Source organism: Eptesicus fuscus, chromosome 19, assembly GCF_027574615.1.
Source record: "Eptesicus fuscus isolate TK198812 chromosome 19, DD_ASM_mEF_20220401, whole genome shotgun sequence".
NCBI lineage: Eukaryota > Metazoa > Chordata > Mammalia > Chiroptera > Vespertilionidae > Eptesicus > Eptesicus fuscus.
This window is the reverse complement of record NC_072491.1, coordinates 44,052,587-44,071,029: the sequence shown is the minus strand read 5'-3', so window position 1 is coordinate 44,071,029 and position 18,443 is coordinate 44,052,587. Positions and strand designations below refer to the sequence as shown.

At 38.2% G+C, this 18,443-nt stretch overlaps 1 long non-coding RNA gene across 1 annotated transcript in view; it reads left to right on the top strand.

The window, feature by feature from the left end:
• The first annotated feature begins 1,357 nt into the window (after positions 1–1,357).
• LOC129147214 (uncharacterized) overlaps positions 1,358–18,443 on the top strand; it is a 137,667-nt gene continuing 120,581 nt past the window's right edge. Inside the window, exon 1 of the long non-coding RNA XR_008554562.1 lies at positions 1,358–1,416. This is a non-coding gene — a long non-coding RNA (uncharacterized LOC129147214). The remainder of the gene's footprint in view (positions 1,417–18,443) is intronic.

Genomic DNA, 18,443 nt, shown 5'->3' with positions numbered 1-18,443 from the left:
GCTCAGCTTTGCCTTTGAAAGATAAGGGAGGAATCTTAAATTGAAATCCCCATTTTCTCATCTTAGCCCTACTAATTATTGGTCATGAGATAATTGGCTTACCTTTCAGTGTTTCTGTGTGCAAATTGTCGATGAAAATAACAAACACATAATAATATAATATATTTCTATTTGCAATGATTTTGCATATGATAGTTTGTGAAATTTACAGCACACATATAAGTAAGCAATTGTATGTTTGTTTAAGACACAAGTTTAATTGCTAAGAGAGTGGAACGTTGACTCCTCTCTTTGTTGTTGTATCCTAGGTTCTTTCAACAATACCATGCAGTTGTGCTTTGTTGCAGGATAATGAAATAATATATTCATATTATGGTTAAATTAATACCTATGCATAAAGTACAGTTATTGTTATCATGCTATTAAAATTAAGGGTGAAAGACATGTGACATGTTTGTATTGATTTCTATGTGTAGGTATGTCTTTTAATTCACCTCAAATTACATAAATATGTTCATCCCCCAAATTATAAAATAAGGTAAATGTTCTCCTTGAATTTTTATACTTTTATGATTTCCTATGAGTATGGAAGATTTTAATTTTATTCCAGATAAGGCATCAATGTCCCGCTAGTTCGAGTTTTTTAGGAAAAGAAAAAGTCCATTCAAGTCCCAGTGGCTCCTAATTCACACACTTAGGGTCTGTTTGCTTAGGTCTTATTTTGTCATCCTCAAAGAATTAGCTGTGGGCAAGGATAAAATCTTGACTCCCTTAGAATAATCCAGTGAGTCACCATGGGATAGGAAAACAGGAATGAAACAAGGGATTTGAGTACTTGCAAGCCCAGTATTAGAATTGAGGACCCCTGTCTGCCTACACTAAGGGATGTTAAACAAAAAGGTATCCGTTTACCTTAAGAAGTACAAAGTTTATTTAAGAGCCCCTGATTTCTTTAGAATACGATATGAGTCTTGGCAATGAATAGAAACACGTGACTTCACAACATGTGTCCACATGTGGTTCACGCACTGCACATGTGCTCTTTCATTGGGTCCTGTGACCTAGCTGTGGATCACATGTGTTTTACATATGCTTTGTATTGTTCACATCTGTTTTAAACATATTTTCCTGACAGTAGACACTCTTGTTATATTACCATTTGCTATAATAATTAAATTCAAGGAACTTAGCTTGAGAGGATTTGTGGGGGAGGGTGTTTGTTAGTTTTGATTTATATTTGGTGCTGTGTTGAGTGATACCCATTATAGCTGCTTATCGTATCTCTTTGTAGGCAGTAGTGTTGCTGCGTTTAACCTCACTGAAGCCAGACTAATCCAGCGATGTTCTTAAACTTCTATGACTCATATGAAGATTATCTTTTTAGAAGAGACCTTGAGAACATACTCTGGATTTAGGGTAAGAAAAATAAATAAACTGACAATCCCAAAGGGGAAGACGTATTTTAGAAATTATATAGTAGATGTAGAGCTAAGAGCTCTACATAGAGCAAACACATAGAGTAAATAATATAATATTAATCATGCGACAAAAATTTAAATGAGAACCTCACGTAATAGATCATAGTCATAAAAGAAGATACAAAATTAATGTGGACACTTGCTTGGTTCACTTATAGCAGGAGAAAATAAAATTCACTGTAATTTAATGAATTACTTTCTGTTATAGTACACTTAATTATCTCCTTCTTTTACCCCCAGGAAGTATCTTTTTAAACTCACAGCTGTAGCTGAATGCATGCTACCTATTAAACAAAGAAGCAATACTTTTTATTAATTACAGCGTTGTTTGTTTTCATCTGTCTTTAAAGAACATTCTAAAATTAGAGACTTGGCCCTGAATGAAACAATACCAAGCTTAATGAAGTCTGAGAACCAGGGACCCAAATCTGCATCTTCTCTTAATATGTGGATGTGTTGCTCATTAGGCCTTGATATTACTTGGGAGTAAATGGAGCATATTGGATTGTGGCTACCTTATCCATACACAGAGTAGGAACACTGCGCTCTGTTCTCCCCCCCCCCCCCCACCGCCCCAAGCCAACAAGTTACCTAATGCTTACTTGGCCAAATGTTAAAAGCGATTTGGTGCTGTAGGTGATTAAATCTACAGTGTGCCCCTGCAGACCAGGCAGCCGTAAATAAGCATTTTAAAAGAAGCTCAGCCTTTAATGAAGAACAGGGGAGTTTCGATCAGTAATCAGAAACAGCTTTGGAAATCTAGGGACAGTGGTATGCATATTTTGATTTGGCGCATAAAACGTTCATTGTTTTAGAGACATTCCAAAGAAAGGATCCAACTGTTAGTAAATGTTGAGTGGATTTTGAGCATTTTGAAGAACTTAGAAGCAATCCTTGAGTATAAAGAAGCATCCTGGTGAGAAATGATTATATTTAATTAAAAATAAATGGCATAGAATGAAATGAAAGAAAAGAACAGGCACACACAAAAAAAGAAACTATATGAAATACAAATTGTTGCAGTTCTGATCCTAGCAGGCACTGCTTATGAATTTGTGTATGCGTTTAGGAAGAACTCTTAAATAAAAAAAATTGTACAAACTAGATGAGAAATACATTTGGGTTTTAAAAGACATGTTTTGGAAGTTTACAGGAGGTATCCTAAGCAATAGCTGCATGCTCAAATAATCTCCCAATATTTTAGGAATGACTGGGATCCCTCCACAAATAAGAAAGCATGCTTTTATACCATAGCTTGTAATACAAAGCATTTTAATGAAGTGTAGGAAACCATCCCTGCTAATGAGTCATCAGAATTCTCAGGAGTAAATAAAATTTCATTTCCACATAGTTGAATATACTTAGATGAGACCAGGAAAACATTGAAAGTAAAGGTAGGTTAGAGGAAAAAGTGAGAACTAGTAACAGGAGGAACACACATTTAGATTGATGCAATGAACATGATTTAAAAGCATATCTTTCCCTAGCTGGTTTGGCTCAGTGGATAGAGAGTTATCCCTTGGTCTGTAGGGTCGTAGGTTCGATTCCAGTCCAGGTAAGGGCCCTGAGTGGGGCAGGTGCGGGAAGCAACCAATCGGTGTGCCTCTCTCACATCGATGTTTCTCTCTGTCCCTCCTCCTCCCTTCCTCTCTTTCTAAAAACCAATGGAAAACATGTCCTTGGGTGAGGATTAACAAAAAATAAAAATATAAATAAAAATATAAAATGGGTATCTTCCTCTTTAGGGATCACTCTTCTGACTAAATTGGATAGTGAATAGTAGACAATTATTTTGTTTTATTTTTTCTCCTTCTGTTCGGAATCAATAATCACTCCGTACCTCTTGTTCTGTATAAGAATGAAGTTCAACAAGCTGTGGAATCAGAGATATAATGTAAGGCAAATAATGTCTGAAGGGGAAGAGGTGGGGAAAAAATGGTACCAAGAATTGATAAGGCTGCCCCTTTGCCTCACACCAGGCAGCTGTCCATCATGCTTGCAAAGATGATCTCTTACACGTCTGCTAACAGGTTGGATGGGGTGGAAGTGAAGATACTTTCATTACTTATTGTCCTACTCACTTGCATGAGACAAATGACCCTCACAATTGTGAATCCACCCCTTTGATCTGGCTCCCAGAGTAACCACATCTTGACAGTGTACCTCACTGCCTCCTTGATATTATCAGATAAATATCTAATTGTCATCTCACATTAAACAATTTCACAACCAGACTCCTGATTCTCTCCGATTCCCCAGCCCTACCCATCCTACCAATTTGCTGATTCATGAAGTCAAGTCCATCCTCCCAGATACTTATACCAAAAACATTGAAGTTGTTCATAACTGCTCTCTTCCTTTCATGTCCACACCTAGTCTGTGGACAAACCCTGTTGGTTCTATTCCCAAAAGCAGTATCCCCAATATACACATTATTTTCCATCTTCATCATGGCTACCCTGTCCAAGATATCATCCTTTTTTTTTTTTTAATCTGGATTTTTGCAACAGCAGCCTTCTAATTTCATTGTCTCTTTATATATATATATATATATATATATATATATATATATATATATATATATATATATAGACTTTTTACAGAGAGGAAGAGAGAGGGATAGAGTTAGAAACATCGATGAGAGAGAAACATCGATCAGCTGCCTCTTGCACACCTCCTACTGGGGATGTGCCCGCAACCAAGGTACATGCTCTTGACAGGAATCGAACCTGGGACCTTTCAGTCCGCAGGCCAATGCTCTATCCACTGAGCCAAATCGGTTTTGGCTAATTTCATTGTCTCTTTCCCTTTTTCAATCTATTTGCAACACATCATTCAAAGACATTTTTTGTAAATCATGTTTGATTTTGGCCCCCTTTTCATTCCAACTGTTCACAGATAGGTCAACTTTAAAAAGATAGTACTCTCAGTGGGAATGACTACACACTTAGATTATAAGTCTACCGGTAAATGTCTTTACTTGATGCATCAATTGTAGAATAAGAACAGGCCAATTTTTACACATATGACTTTAACCACCTTCGATTTAGGACTGTTGTATTTTGATGACTTCCGTGATTTACATCTTAGACATTTACAAGCCCAATGATATATCTCATAGAATTAAGATGCTTAATATTTATATGAGAAGGTATATATTTTGTGCTCATATGATAGTCAATATGCTGTTTCATTACTTTGTACTGTTACGTGTATGTAGGTGTGGGCAAATACCACAGATGCATGTACACACACAATAGACACACATGCTTGCATTTCTTCTTGGAAATACTTAGCAAAACATACAAGGGTAGATACTGCATTTGATATTGAAACTTGGCCTTTTTTCTTGAAAGTGTATTTATCAGCTATTGGAAGAATTCATGAATTCAACTTAAGAAAGTAAAAATCTCTAATTTTAGCCTATACTTCCTGACTCCTAGGGATAGAAGAAACCTAAGAGTTTATCAATCAATTTATTGGTTTGACATATGGCTAACCTGAGGCACAGAACAGTTTAATGCCTATTCAAACGGTGCTGTTATTAAATAGTAAAGAAAGAATTTGGCCTGACTAATGTGGCTTAGTAGTTGAGCATGGACCCATGAACCAGGTGGACCTGGTTCGATTCCTGATCAGGGCACATGCCTGGGTTGTGGGCTCAATCCCCAGTAGGAGGTGTGCAGGAGGCAGTGATCAATGATTCTCTCTCATCATTGATGTTTCTATCTCTCTATCTCTCTCCCTGCGTCTCTCTCTAAAGGAAAAAAAGAACATATTTAAAAAAGAAAGGAAAATAATTTGATAGCTGGTGTGTCGCTTCCCAGTCTGTTGCTTTGTGAATGTGCACAAAGAGAGCAGAGACAGGTATTTATCTTAAATTCCTAAGCTGCAGGCTTCTAACAGATAGATAAAGGTTCCATATGGCTCCCTGGGGTCCTTTGTGTCATTGTTATTGTATCACATTGTTTCTGACCCTTCTTCTTATTCCCTTACATTTTTGTGTGTGTCTCTCTCTATAAAATGAAACATTGGCATTTTAAAAAAAATTGAATGCATTAGATGATAGTATGTTTTGAATTTAAATGTAAATGTATATGTGTAGATATCTAAATAGACAAATAATCTCATTAGCCCTACTGCATTGATAGGCATTAAATATTATAACTCAGAATTGACACATTTGGGGAGAGGGGAGTTAGGGGCTTAATAGTTGACAATGAATAGCATTTCTCTTGATATCAAAAGTAGAAAAATCCACCCTTCTTATTTTTTCCTTGCTTTTTAATAGCAATTTATTTCCCGTTATTTCAAGCCTGGCTCTTGGACTTGGCTTCATTTTTTTATATTCATAAACTTGGCCTTGATACCTCAACTTTTCCATAGAAAACACTTCTCTTGGCTTCCTATATGGATTAACACAGACATTTAAAAACAAAGCAGTCGGTAGTCTGGTTTATACGGCATCTGCCACAGTGGATTGGCAACTACTCTAAACTCTGAAGAGCTTTTAAGAAATATAAGCTCTTAATGCCAGGACTGTTATCGTGTTAACAAATACTTTTATATAAACTCAAACTCCATAGCTATATGAACCATCTTTTTATTTATCTTTCTGGTTTAAAATTTTTATTGCAGCCAAGACAGCCATCTTTTATGATCATGCGTTCTGAATGCATAGTTGGATTAAGTCTTACTACTTTGGTCTAATAAACAAAGAAATGAAAATTGAGCAGCTGAAGGAAGCCCTAAAACCCCTACTTTTTTTTGGTCACTTGACTTGGCCACCTGGTTGCCTACAAAGAGATCTTGACCTATGTCACAAAAGCATCGCTGTGAAGATTGAATAACATGTAGCTGCAAGTGGTTTTGAAGGGCAACTCCGGATGACTTTTGGGTGTTGCTTTAGCCTGGCTGCCCTGTGAGAGGCCAGACAACAATACAATGCACTTGGACTGTGAGGTTAGACTTGACTGCTGGCAGGTAACCAATGTGCCTTATTTTAGTCATAGTAGGAGGCCAGGATTAACAAGAATATATTCCCTTAAAGATTAACTTATATTCAGTCCAAATAATAGATGATCTTACAGTTCTGGACTGTGTCTGTTATTTCAAAGTAAAAATGAGTTGGAGAAAGCCAATATAGCTTCATTATTTTTTTTTCCCCTTTTACTTTCATCAAACGCTGAGGTAAAAGATTATCTTTTTGGCCTAAGAAATTATTTCCATGTTTTTTCCTTACAATGAGAAGAATAAGTTCTTTGTTAAATTAACTGAAGTCTGATGCCCCTTTTCAGTGTAAACTCTATAAGAAGCTGTCAGCCTGGCCAGTGTGGTTCAGTGGTTGAGCATCGACCCATGAACAGGTATGGTTCTATTCCCAGTCATGGGCTCTATCCCCAGTAGGGGGCATGCAGGAGGTAGCCCATCAGTGATTTTCTCTCATCATTGATATGTCTATCCCTCTCTCCTGCTCCTTTCCTCTCTGAAATAAAAGAAAACATATTTTTTAAAAAAAGAATTTATCACTAATCACATGTGAGTTCCTGTTATGCAAGTAGATGTGAGCAGCTGAGTAAGTGACAGTAAGTTTTAATTGAATAACAAAACTGCTTTACAATTTATTTATTAAAATGTAAGTAAATTCATTTCACTTCAATATTTGATTATCTTCAATTGTGAGAGATATTGGTGAACAGGCATATTTCCATTATGTTGGAATATATTTGCCATACTTGTTCTTGAAAGAGGTCTCTACTAATTCATGAGCAGAGGTATTTCCTTTTGTTCTCCACGGCCACCCCAGCCCCAGCTCTCATTATCATCCAACATAATGTGTCCTCCCCTGTTTTCTAGAGGATGAAGTTCAAAACTATAGTCTTAAAGTGAAAAAATTCTACATGCACCCTTTATTTACCTGCCCAATTTTATTTTTTATTATTGTCCAGTGATAATAGCCATTCTAAGAAGTGTAGGATAGTGTCTCATTGTAGTTTTGATTTGCCTTTCCCTAATAGCTTGTGAAGTTGTGAATCTTTTCATATATCTTCTTGCCACTTGTATGTCTTCTTAGGAAAAGTGTCTGTTCAGGTCCTCTGCCCATTTTTTTAATTGGAGTGTTGAGTTGTATGACTTCTTTATATATTTTGGATATTAACCTCTTGTTGGAGCTGTTGTTTGCAAACATCTTCTCCCATTTGATTGGTTGCCTTTTTTTGTTGTTGTTGGTAGTGGTTTCTTTTGCTATGTAGAAGCTTTTCAGTTTGATACAGTCCCATTCATTTATTTTTGCCTTTCTTCCACCAAATTATTAATAGGTCCTCATACCCATTAATTTGACAACTATCTATTTATCATCTGCTCTGTATAAGATCTGGTCTCCTGTCTGTAATGATTCAAAGGAATTCCAGGCAAGGGCTCTCCATTCCCCTCAGTGGGAAGCATCCTCTTCCTCCAGCCGGGAAGTCCTTGCTTCTTTCTTAGATTCACATGAACACTTTCCTGGAATGTTCTAGTCTTAATGATCAGTTCCTCTTCTACATATGTAAATACTATATCACTGTGTCTGTAAATTTGCTATATCAGTTAATCCATAGGAAGTAATCCAAATGCTTATTTGTAGTTTATGTAGGCCCTTTCCAATATCCATCATAAAATACAATCTCAATAATGATTTCTTGGGAAGAAATATAGGAAGTAAGAGGATATGTGTAGACAGACACAAATTTAAGTCCTGTTTGTGCCACTGTCTAGCTGTGTGTCCTTAGGCAATTTATTTAATCCTTTTTTATTGTTTTTTTTCCTCATCTTATAATGGGCATGATAATAACTACTCTATAGGGAGTTGTGAGTGCTAAATATTTAATCACCTTTCCTCTTGATGATGAAGAGGTACTGAAATTAGAATTTATGAATTTATTCTTTGGATAATCATTTTTTCCCCAAAGAGAAGATTATGGAAGAATGGTAATCCTGCTACAATCAAACATGAATAGTATTTCTGGTTTAAGTGTATGCTTAACATTTACATCTGTGTGATTGTATTATGACTGAGTTAAGGTTATTGCCTCCTTTAAGAAAGTCTGGTTTTGATATTTGGCGATAAACAGAAAAAACAAATTTTCCATTTGCAAGTATCATTAAACACAGTTTTCACAAGGCCCAACTTTGTCCATTTAATCATAATTGCCTAGTGACAAACTTCTTAGCAGACTATGAGTTCAAATAATCTGTAGACTTTGTAATGGCATCAGCTGTGCAGTAGACTGCTTAGTTACTCAGGAGAAGTGATTTTCCCTTCTGGACTGTGAGCAGCATTTCCCCCCCATATACCATAGCCCAGGCAATCACTTTTTAGAAACTGTAGGTCCTGACACTTTGGGGCTCTCAGCATGGGAAACTGTCATCATGGAAAATGAAGGTGCCAACCACTCAACCAGAGGGAGCCCTCGTGGTGGTTAGCTCTGCAAGCTCCCTAGCTATTTCCTAAGCCTTAATAAGAAGTATCTCCAGACTGGAAACTGTTGTAGGCACTCGCCATCTTTTTCTCGGGCCTCAGCATCACAGGGCCTGAGGCTTCTGTAGGTACCTTTGAGACTGATAAATGCTTCTGATAAAGAGAAAACATAGGAGCCTACAAGATAGAAAGCAAATTATTTTTCTCACCTCAATAAAAGAACAAAACTGGACAATTATGAAAACAAAAGAATAACATTTTAAAAAAAATTTGGAGAAGAAAATTTAGCAGTTAATTGAGTGTCATCATTACGAATACTTATTTGTTTACTTTTTCTAAGGACTTTTTTATTGTGGCAAAATATGCATAGCAGAAAATGCACCATGTTAACCATTTCTAAGTGTACGGTGCAGTGGTGTTAAGTATATTCACGTTGCTGTACAACAGTCACTGCATTTATCTCCAGAATGATGTCATCATCCCATCGTGTAGCCACCAAACAGTAATTCCCCATTCCTCCCTCCTGCTTTCAGCCCCTGGTGACCACTGTCCTACTTTCTGTCAGTGTGGGTTTAAACCACTCGGGTACCTTATATATATATTGGCTTTCTTTCCTTCACTTTTCACCTCCTAAAATGATAAATTCTTAACTTGGTTATCTTTGGAAATGTGGGCTTGATTACAAACAACTAGCTGAGAAGTGGCCCAGCCCAGCGACAGCCCATGCGCTGGTATTGATCTGGTTTCAGTCCCTGCAGCACAGACCTGCTTCCCCTCAGCTGAGAGGAGCTCGGTGACCACGCCCCAGGGCTGCTCCTCACATTTACTTTAAGAGACTGTTAAGTGACCCCGCCGAGGCAACCTTTGGATCACAGATGCCCAAGCAAAAACATTTACCATTACATCGTAATGGAAAGCAGATCTTAACATTCAGGGAAAATGCGACTTCAGAAATATTAAAGATTTTTATGTGGAAAAGGCATCTTTTTTACTGAGTCCCTGCAGGAAACAAATTCTCCCCTGGGTGTTATGTAACATGAGCATGGTTCAGGCTTTGAGATGGGGTTCAGGCAATTTAATGGGGACATGCCACAAACTCAAGACATCCATACTTGAACTTGAAAACAGTACAGATGGAAAAAATATATAAAGTGATCAAAATTTATACAGCATCGCTCTGATCAGGAAATAAGTTCATCAAAGGAAATGGTTTGCCAAGTATTTATAACTCAATAATTTAAAATATTCCTTTTCCCATAAGTTCCATTTTAATGTCTCATTACATGATAGATGCAAGGTAGAACACTATACATAATAAATTTCTGCAATTGACTTATTCTTTCCTAATTATTCACATGTATAGAGAATAACATACTGCCCTGCAGAGAATACCACATTTTAATTCACTTAAGTGACTTTATCAACATATAAATTAGAAAAATATGTATTCATTTGTCCTTGGATCATCTCTTGGTATTATCATCACTAGCAATAATAATCATAGTATTGTATACACTACTTATAATTAAATCATTTTTAAAATTTTATTAATACATTGATGTTTTTCTACACTCATTTCTAAACATTCAGACGCCAATGATAAGGTGCTGTAAAGACATTAAAACTGAATTATTATGCATTGATTCTGCAGGAAGCATTTTCCACTGGTGTCAGGGAAAGAAAATTACAGGTTTATTCTCTGGGACCCTTCCCAGAGAAATAAGCTGGCAGTTCTATTTTATGGAGAGTCCAACAGCATCCTTTAGATAGAACACTTTACAGTCAAATGCCAGTATTTAGATCTGATCTGAATTCTCTGATGGGCATTATGGTATACTGAGTAAAATGCCAGGAAAACAAAGACTGATAGGAAGAGAATTTCTCAAGGGAAACCAAGTTCAAAACCCTTCAATCAAAGCATCAGTCACATTTATATTCTCACATTCAGCCAGTGGTATTGATACTGCTCATATTCTGAGGGAAAAGAATATATAATTTGAATAACTGAAGGGCACGCAGTAGACCTTTGACATGACCCCTGCTTTGTATGAAACCATGTCTTCACAGTGGAGAAACAGTCATTTGGAGGCAAAGAAAATCTGAAGAAACATCTTTGTCAAACTCTTGCCTGTGCCTAATTCCCACAATTCCCCACACATCCTGGACTGTCTCAGAATTTACAAATATCAGCGGACTCCTGTGGTATTTATTCTGTATGTCACATCCAAGCTAAAGTAAAAATGGCTAATTCCTTTTTAATCTTTGTCCTTCTCTTTCTCTCTCTTTGGATTTAATTTTGACTGTAATTTTGACCATTGGTAAAATATATCATCAATAATTTCTGCATAAAACATTGAGGAAACCTATGTTTTTCTCAAAGAGAGGATGCCCTCCCAGTTCTGCTGGTGAGAAATCTGAGTCCTGTTGGCAGTATCCACCAAGCAGGGTTTGCAACTATCTGTCGCCCATCCTTCCAGCTACTCTGATTTTCTCATTGGCCCAAACACAGTAATCTTTCGTCTATTTCCCACCCATGGTTTTTATATCCCATTCTGCCCTCTGCAATATTCTTTCTCTTTTTCTTTTCAATGACAATCCTAGCAATCTTTCACATCTGAGCTTGTCCACGAAGCTTTCTTTAGTCATTTCAGACAAATTTTCTAGTAATTAATAGAGATATTATTACTTTTGTTCTTGTAAGTACATTGTGTTTACATGTACAAATTCCTAAGATTGGTTTTTAATCCTATCCAATAAAGAGGTAATATACAAATTGACCATCACTCCAACACACAAGATGGCCACACCCATGTGGTTAAAGATGGCCGCCCCCATGTGGACACAATATGGCCACTACAAGATGGCCAGCAGGGGAGGGCAGTTGTGGGTGATCAGACCAGCAGGGGAAGGCAGTTGCGGGGGAACAGGCCAGCAGGGGAGGGCAGTGGGGAGGGATCAGGCCTGCAGGGAGGACAGTTAGGGGGGACCCATGCCTGTGGGGGAGGGCAATTGGGGGGAGGGAACCAGCCCTGCAGGGGAGGGCAGTTGGGGGCAAGTAGGCCTGCAGGGGAGGGCAGTTGGGGAGGACCAGGTTGGCAAGGGAGGGCAGTTAGGGGTGACTGAGCCAGCAGATGAGGGCTGTTAGGGGCAACCAGGCTATCAGGGAGGGCAGTTAGGGGTGACCAGGCCAGCAGGGGAGGGCAGTTAGGGGCAATCGGGCCGGCAAGGGAGCAGTTAGGCGTCAATCAGGCTGGCAATGGAGTGGTTAGGGGGTGATCAGGCTGGCAGGCAGAAGCGGTTAGGGGCAATCAGGCAGGCAGGCAGGCGAGCAGTTGGGAGCCAGCAGTCCTGGATTGTGAGAGGGATGTCCGACTGCCTGTTTAGGCCTAAACATGAGGTTGGACATCCCTCAAGGGGTCCCAGATTGGAGAGGGTGCAGGCTGGGCTGAGGGACACCCCCATGCACGAATTTCATGCACTGGGCCTCTAGTCAAATATAAACTGCTTGAGACCTAGGAATGTGTCTTTATTGGTCCTCTATAGTACCTTTAGTATTAATTTTTCTTATAGGATAGCAGAGTGTTGTCTCAGTAAAATCCATCCTCCTGTTAAATTATAAGGAATCAATCAATCTACAATGACAAGTAATTAGTTCATATTAGTTAACCTCCCAAATCCTTATTAGCAATGAATGGACTCTCTATGCTCTCACCTCTGCCTCCCTCTCCACCTTCATCCTCAACCTACCATTGCTTTTATGCACTTGTGATCAGGAATTGTGTGCCTTTCAGCACACACTGCTGCCTTTGTGTATGTGTGTAGGTCCTCCATCTTTTGTCATGTCATTCTCTTCCCATTCCCCTATCAATTCTTTTTTTAAAAAAATAGATTTTTATTGATTTTACAGAGAGAGGAAGGGAAAGGGAGAGAGAGATAGAAATGTCGATGAGAGAGAAACATCCATCAGCTGCCTCATGCACACCCCCTTCTGAGGATTGAGCCCAAAACTTGGGTATGTGCCCTGACCAGGATTTGAACCAATGACCTTTTGGTTCATGGAGTGACTCTCAACCTTCTGAGCCACATGGCTGGGTATCCTGTCAATTTTTTTAGACTTTTAACTTTATATATTATTATTTTTTTCTTTATTGATTACGGTATTACATATGTGTCCTTATCCCCCCAGTGCTCCCCCCCACCCCCCTCCCATTCATGCCCTCACCCCCTGGTGTCTGTGTCCATTGGTTAGGCTTATATGCATGCATACAAGTCCTTTGGTTGATCTCTCCCCCTTACCCCCTACCTTCCTAATAACCTTTTAAGATTCAAGGCAAACATCAACTCCTCCTAGAAGCTCTTGACCCCAAGGGCACCTCCCCCCGATAGATAATATCTGCCCTCTGATAGTGCCTAAGATGTCATGTCTGTAAGGGCTTCGTATTACATAGTTTTCAAAAGTACCATCCATGTCTCCTTTTCTTGGGTGGGCTGTAGACTCTTCAAGGAAAAGGGCTGTGCTTTATCTGTCCCTGAATGTTTTCCATGTGGCCCGGGGCTGTCACACAGTAATCATGTAACACATCTGAGCCTAATTGCGGGTACAAGGATTGAGTGTCTGTTTCTGAATTAGTGAACTGTGGCTTACCGCCCAGGACTGAACTTAAGCAACACGTTGAAGTAGGTTAACAACTTTGATCCATAATACAGGTGAATATGTTTTTAAAACTGACTGTAAAACATTCCCCCAAGTGGTGGGGAATGTTTATTATCCAAGAGGCTTTATTGGTGGACATTGCTTTTTAGCTTATTATGAATATGCAAATTATTGGGACAGTTACAGACATTTTTCATGCCTAGTCAGGTTTTTTCTTGGCCACAAGTGGTCACAGACTTGGGCAAACCAAGAGAGGTGTTAGCTTCTGGCTTTCTGTTTCCAAGAGGGAGGAGATGAATGCTGTCACTATCTTCAGCTGGCAGCTTATGAAAGAGTTCAGGGTTCAGTTCCCTGCATGGCAGCCCCGAGCTGTCAGGGTGCTCCTGGGAGAACCTGTGGAGGGTGGCCGAGTCCCTGAAGGAGAGATGGTGCTGGGGTGAAGGCCCAGCAGAGGACCAGGAAGCAGGGGGCAAAGCAGAGGGGCTTGATGAAAGATGGTTGCGCACACAGAGATCGTGTTTCCTCCCACAGTGCGCCACTGCATTCTACAGTCTCCCTGAAACAGTTCAAGAGCTACATTTCCTTTTATTAAATTTTTACTTGTTTTCACCCCATGTGCTTCATTCCTATTGAATTACGTACAAACCTATGAACTCTTGCTCCTTTGTACTTCTACCACTTTATATATTAAATTAAAAAATGCAAGTATATGTTTCCTAACATCTTTTAAATCTATCCTGTATATGTAGAAAGACCTAAGATACTTGGAGAACTGAGAATGAGAGTGAAGGAGTGGTGGTTTAGGTCTGGTCTCTGGAAGAATTCCAAGCACACATGGACATGCTCTAAGGGATCACAGAAGTCAAATCCACCTAAAGCAGTTGGCCAGGGCTCTTCTCTAGTATTGTTTTCTTGTTAATTCTTTTATTGTTGAAATCTAATTACATATTTAAACAATATGTAACTTCAGTAAATAGGTAGCTTAAAATATTTTTAACTGTCAATTTCTGCTCTGGAATGAGTTTAATAAAAATACAGATTGTTTTTGTCCTAACTATTGAAATGTATGAATTAACCTCCCAACTGGTACAAATGCAAAAATCATTACTCTCCCTAACAATGCAAAACAAATTAAATATAACTGTTTTTGAAAAAAATAGGATCATAATTTTTTTTGGCCATGACAGTCTACTTATTAGTCTTGGCATATTTCCTATGCATCCATGGGACCAAGGCCATCTTTTCCTGTTTGATATATAATTCTGTTGCGTGGCATCTTATGTTTTCTCACATTTCCTGCATTTAATTTAAAGAAGAAAAGACACACTAAAAGAATGGAGGCATTGGTTATTTTAACTCATCTTTAATTCTATTCCTGATTATAGGGGTATGGTGTGATGGCTTTTGTATTTTCTCTACTTTTTATCTAGTTTTATTAAAATATGATTGACATACAACATTGTGTAAGTTTCAAGTGAATAATATGATTTGATATATGTATATATTGCAGAATGATCACCACAATAATTTTAGTTAATGTCCATTACCTCACATAATTTTACTTTTTCCCCTTGCAATGAGAACTTTTAAGATCTACTCTCTTAGCAACTTTTAAATATGCAAAACTATAGTCACTATGCTGTACATTTCATCCCAAGATTTATTTATTTTAAAACTGGAAGTTTCTACCTTTTGACCACCTTCACCCATTTTCCCAACCACCTACCTCCTACCTCTGGCAACCACTAATTTGATCGCTCTTTTTATGAGTTTCTTTTTTTCAGATTTCACCTAGAAGTCAGATCATACAATACTTACTTTCTGTGTTTGAGTTACTTCATTTAGATAAAGCCCTCTATACTTCCTTGATGATTTTCTTATTTGCCCTAATTTACCAACAATGAAATGTTTACTGAAGATCAATGTGAACATTAAGACTAAATTTATAAATTTTATCACATTTACAAACTATCTCACAGAGTAATTTAACCGATCTACCTACTGTTTGCACAGATCCTAACACCACATTTGACTTTCAGTTTTGCTATTGAATTTGTTAGCTGCTTTGTCCATAGTTGTTGATGAAAATAATCTGTAAATCTTGAAGAAAAAAAAAAAAGATTTGTCGCCAAAACGGGTTTGGCTCAGTGGATAGAGCGTCAACCTGCGGACTGAAAGGTCCCAGGTTCGACTCCGGTCAAGGGCATGTACCTTGGCTGTGGGCACATCCCCAGTAGGGGGTGTGCAGGAGGCAGCTGATCGATGATTCTCTCTCATCGATGTTTCTAACTCTCTATCCCTCTCTCTTCCTCTCTGTAAAAAATCAATAAAATATATTTAAAAAAAAAAAGATTTGTCCATTTCTGTATCTTGGAGCCATGTGATAAGTCCACCATTCCTGAGACACTAAGTTTTACTTACACCTTAGCCAGGTGGCTAAAGCATTTGTGTACCTCCCATTAATGGTGAAATTACCACCTTGCTCCAGGGTTAACCTTATCTGCAACTCTGCTGAGATCAAATGACCAGCAGGAATGACTGGTCCTTTACTCTGTCTACAAGACAGTGTGTGAGCACTAACCGTGAAGAAACACATGGAATTGCTATTGTACTAAAATAATTTACTGTGTGGGGAGGTGCATACTTTATTTTTTACTCCTGGGATCCCATCTGCTTCTCTTTTTTCTTTTATGCAGTATATGTCAATATTTAGAGCCAATTCTGTTCTTCAATGATGTGAGAGAAATATCAGTTTAAACTCATGTCACTGATTACAACAGAGAATTGGGACTGTAAAAAAGTGATTATGAATTGGGGACTACGCCTTACATTAAGTGAGTCAGGGAAGATCTGGAACTTTGCCAAAGAATTATAGAGGCTGAATATATAGCCTCGTTATAAAAGAAAAGAACTCTAAGAAGATAAACTATCAGTTAAACCAAAATGAAAATAGCTGTGGAATAACATGTTAGTTAAAACATCCAGAAATATTATAAGAGTTTCATTTCAAAATGAGGTTTTCAATATATAAACTTGCTTATTTACCATCTTATTTTTTTAATACTATGGAATTCTATCTTTACTATTTTCTCCCAAAAGTATGATGGATGTTAACAAGCTAATAATTTTTGACTCGATAATGTATAAATTAAAATGCATTAGTAGCTGGCATTCCTAATTTTTAAAACCTTGCTGATATTTATTTTCCTACTTACTGTACATAACAAGGTTCAAGTTTGTCAATAAAATAATATAAAATTCTGCATATTTTCTTATAAAAATCACTTATTCTAAACAGACTTCTTTGCTGTGCTCTGCCAGCTCTATGTCGTAAGAATTAGACTGTAGAAGTCAAGCTCCCACCCCGACTTTCCAAATTTCAGAGAACACACACCCAGTCTTTCTGAGTGCATTGGGCCTTAGCCTTTGGTGTGCATTGTGTACTTTCTTCCAAACCTCTGCTTCTCTTGCAAGGGACCCTGACCAGTAGTTCTAAGGGAATCTGCTGTAGAAGCATCTTCTGCCTCATTGTCCACTCAGGATAGTGATGAGCAACACAGGATGGCACACATATTTCTTAGTATTTCCTTCACATAAGTATTCTTGGCAATTGTACTCTTCTTTTGGGGCCTTAGTTGAAAGAGACTATTTTAAAATTTTCATTATATTTTTCAAGGGTTTCAATCTGATCTCATCCTCTGTATTTTTATTAAGAACCTTGACATTGTGTTCTGGTCAGATAAGAGGTACTCCTCTTGCTTTTTTGCACAGTTATGGTTTGTAAAGTAGTACCACATCTGTCATTTCCAGAGATCTAGAGCAGGAATGGAAGACTGGAAGTGTGGGCTCAATCCATGGCATGGAAGATTTTGAGTAGTGTAATTGCTTGTAAAATATGTTATTTTTCTCATCAGATATCTGCACCTTTTATTCTGACCAGCCACATCCCAAAACACTCAACTGTACAGGTAAATCCCCTCCATGGAACATGCAGTAGTATTTATAGAGTTCCTGTCTTGTGCCAGTCACTCAATGTTCTAATGATGAACAAAATGACAAAATATAATCATAGGTAGCTGCTAGGTAGACAGGCACACATATGTTACTAAATATTTCAATAAGTGAGAATTAATAAAGTCATGTGGAATCAAACCCCAGAAATGCCACAAGGCATGTGTGTGTGTTTGTGTGTGAGCAGCATGGAGGGGGATGTTAGGCATAGCGCCTTTCCTAGACATTATTTTTACCTCTTGATACTTGGTCTTGGGTCCAGTGTTCATCTAGGCCACTTTATTTCTGGAAAGGTGCCTTAGCTTGAACTTTTCTGGGTCAGTGATAAAGACTGTCTTTTCGCAGTGATGGTGAAATCGGATGACAAGTGGCATTCTCATATTTTCAGATGGTCATTCAAGATGGTAAGCGGAGGCCTTGCTGTTCAGTTCACCTGCTAAAGAACAAGACAGCTTGCGGCCATAAGTCACTTAGACTTTCATCTTCCCTGAGCATTCTGCAAAGTTCCTGAAACATTCCCCTTTTTTAGTCAGTGCTTTGCTATGCTGGCATTGTTTCGGTTTTATGTCACAGGGGATGTGATGTCTCAGAGGCTGTAGTGCTTCCTACCATATCGTTATGTAGTGCACAGAGGGACCACCCAGGTAATGCAGTGATTCATTTTTTTAAATGCCTACTTGCATATCCATTTGAAACCTCTTCTTAGAAATAGTGTGAAGGGTAGAAACAAGGCAGCAATAGGATCTCTAGAAGCTCTCTAATTTCAGTTCCCAATTTGCTTTTCAACATGGAAAGTAAATGTCTATAATGACTCAGCTTCATCTTTATCCTTAGAATTGGGAAG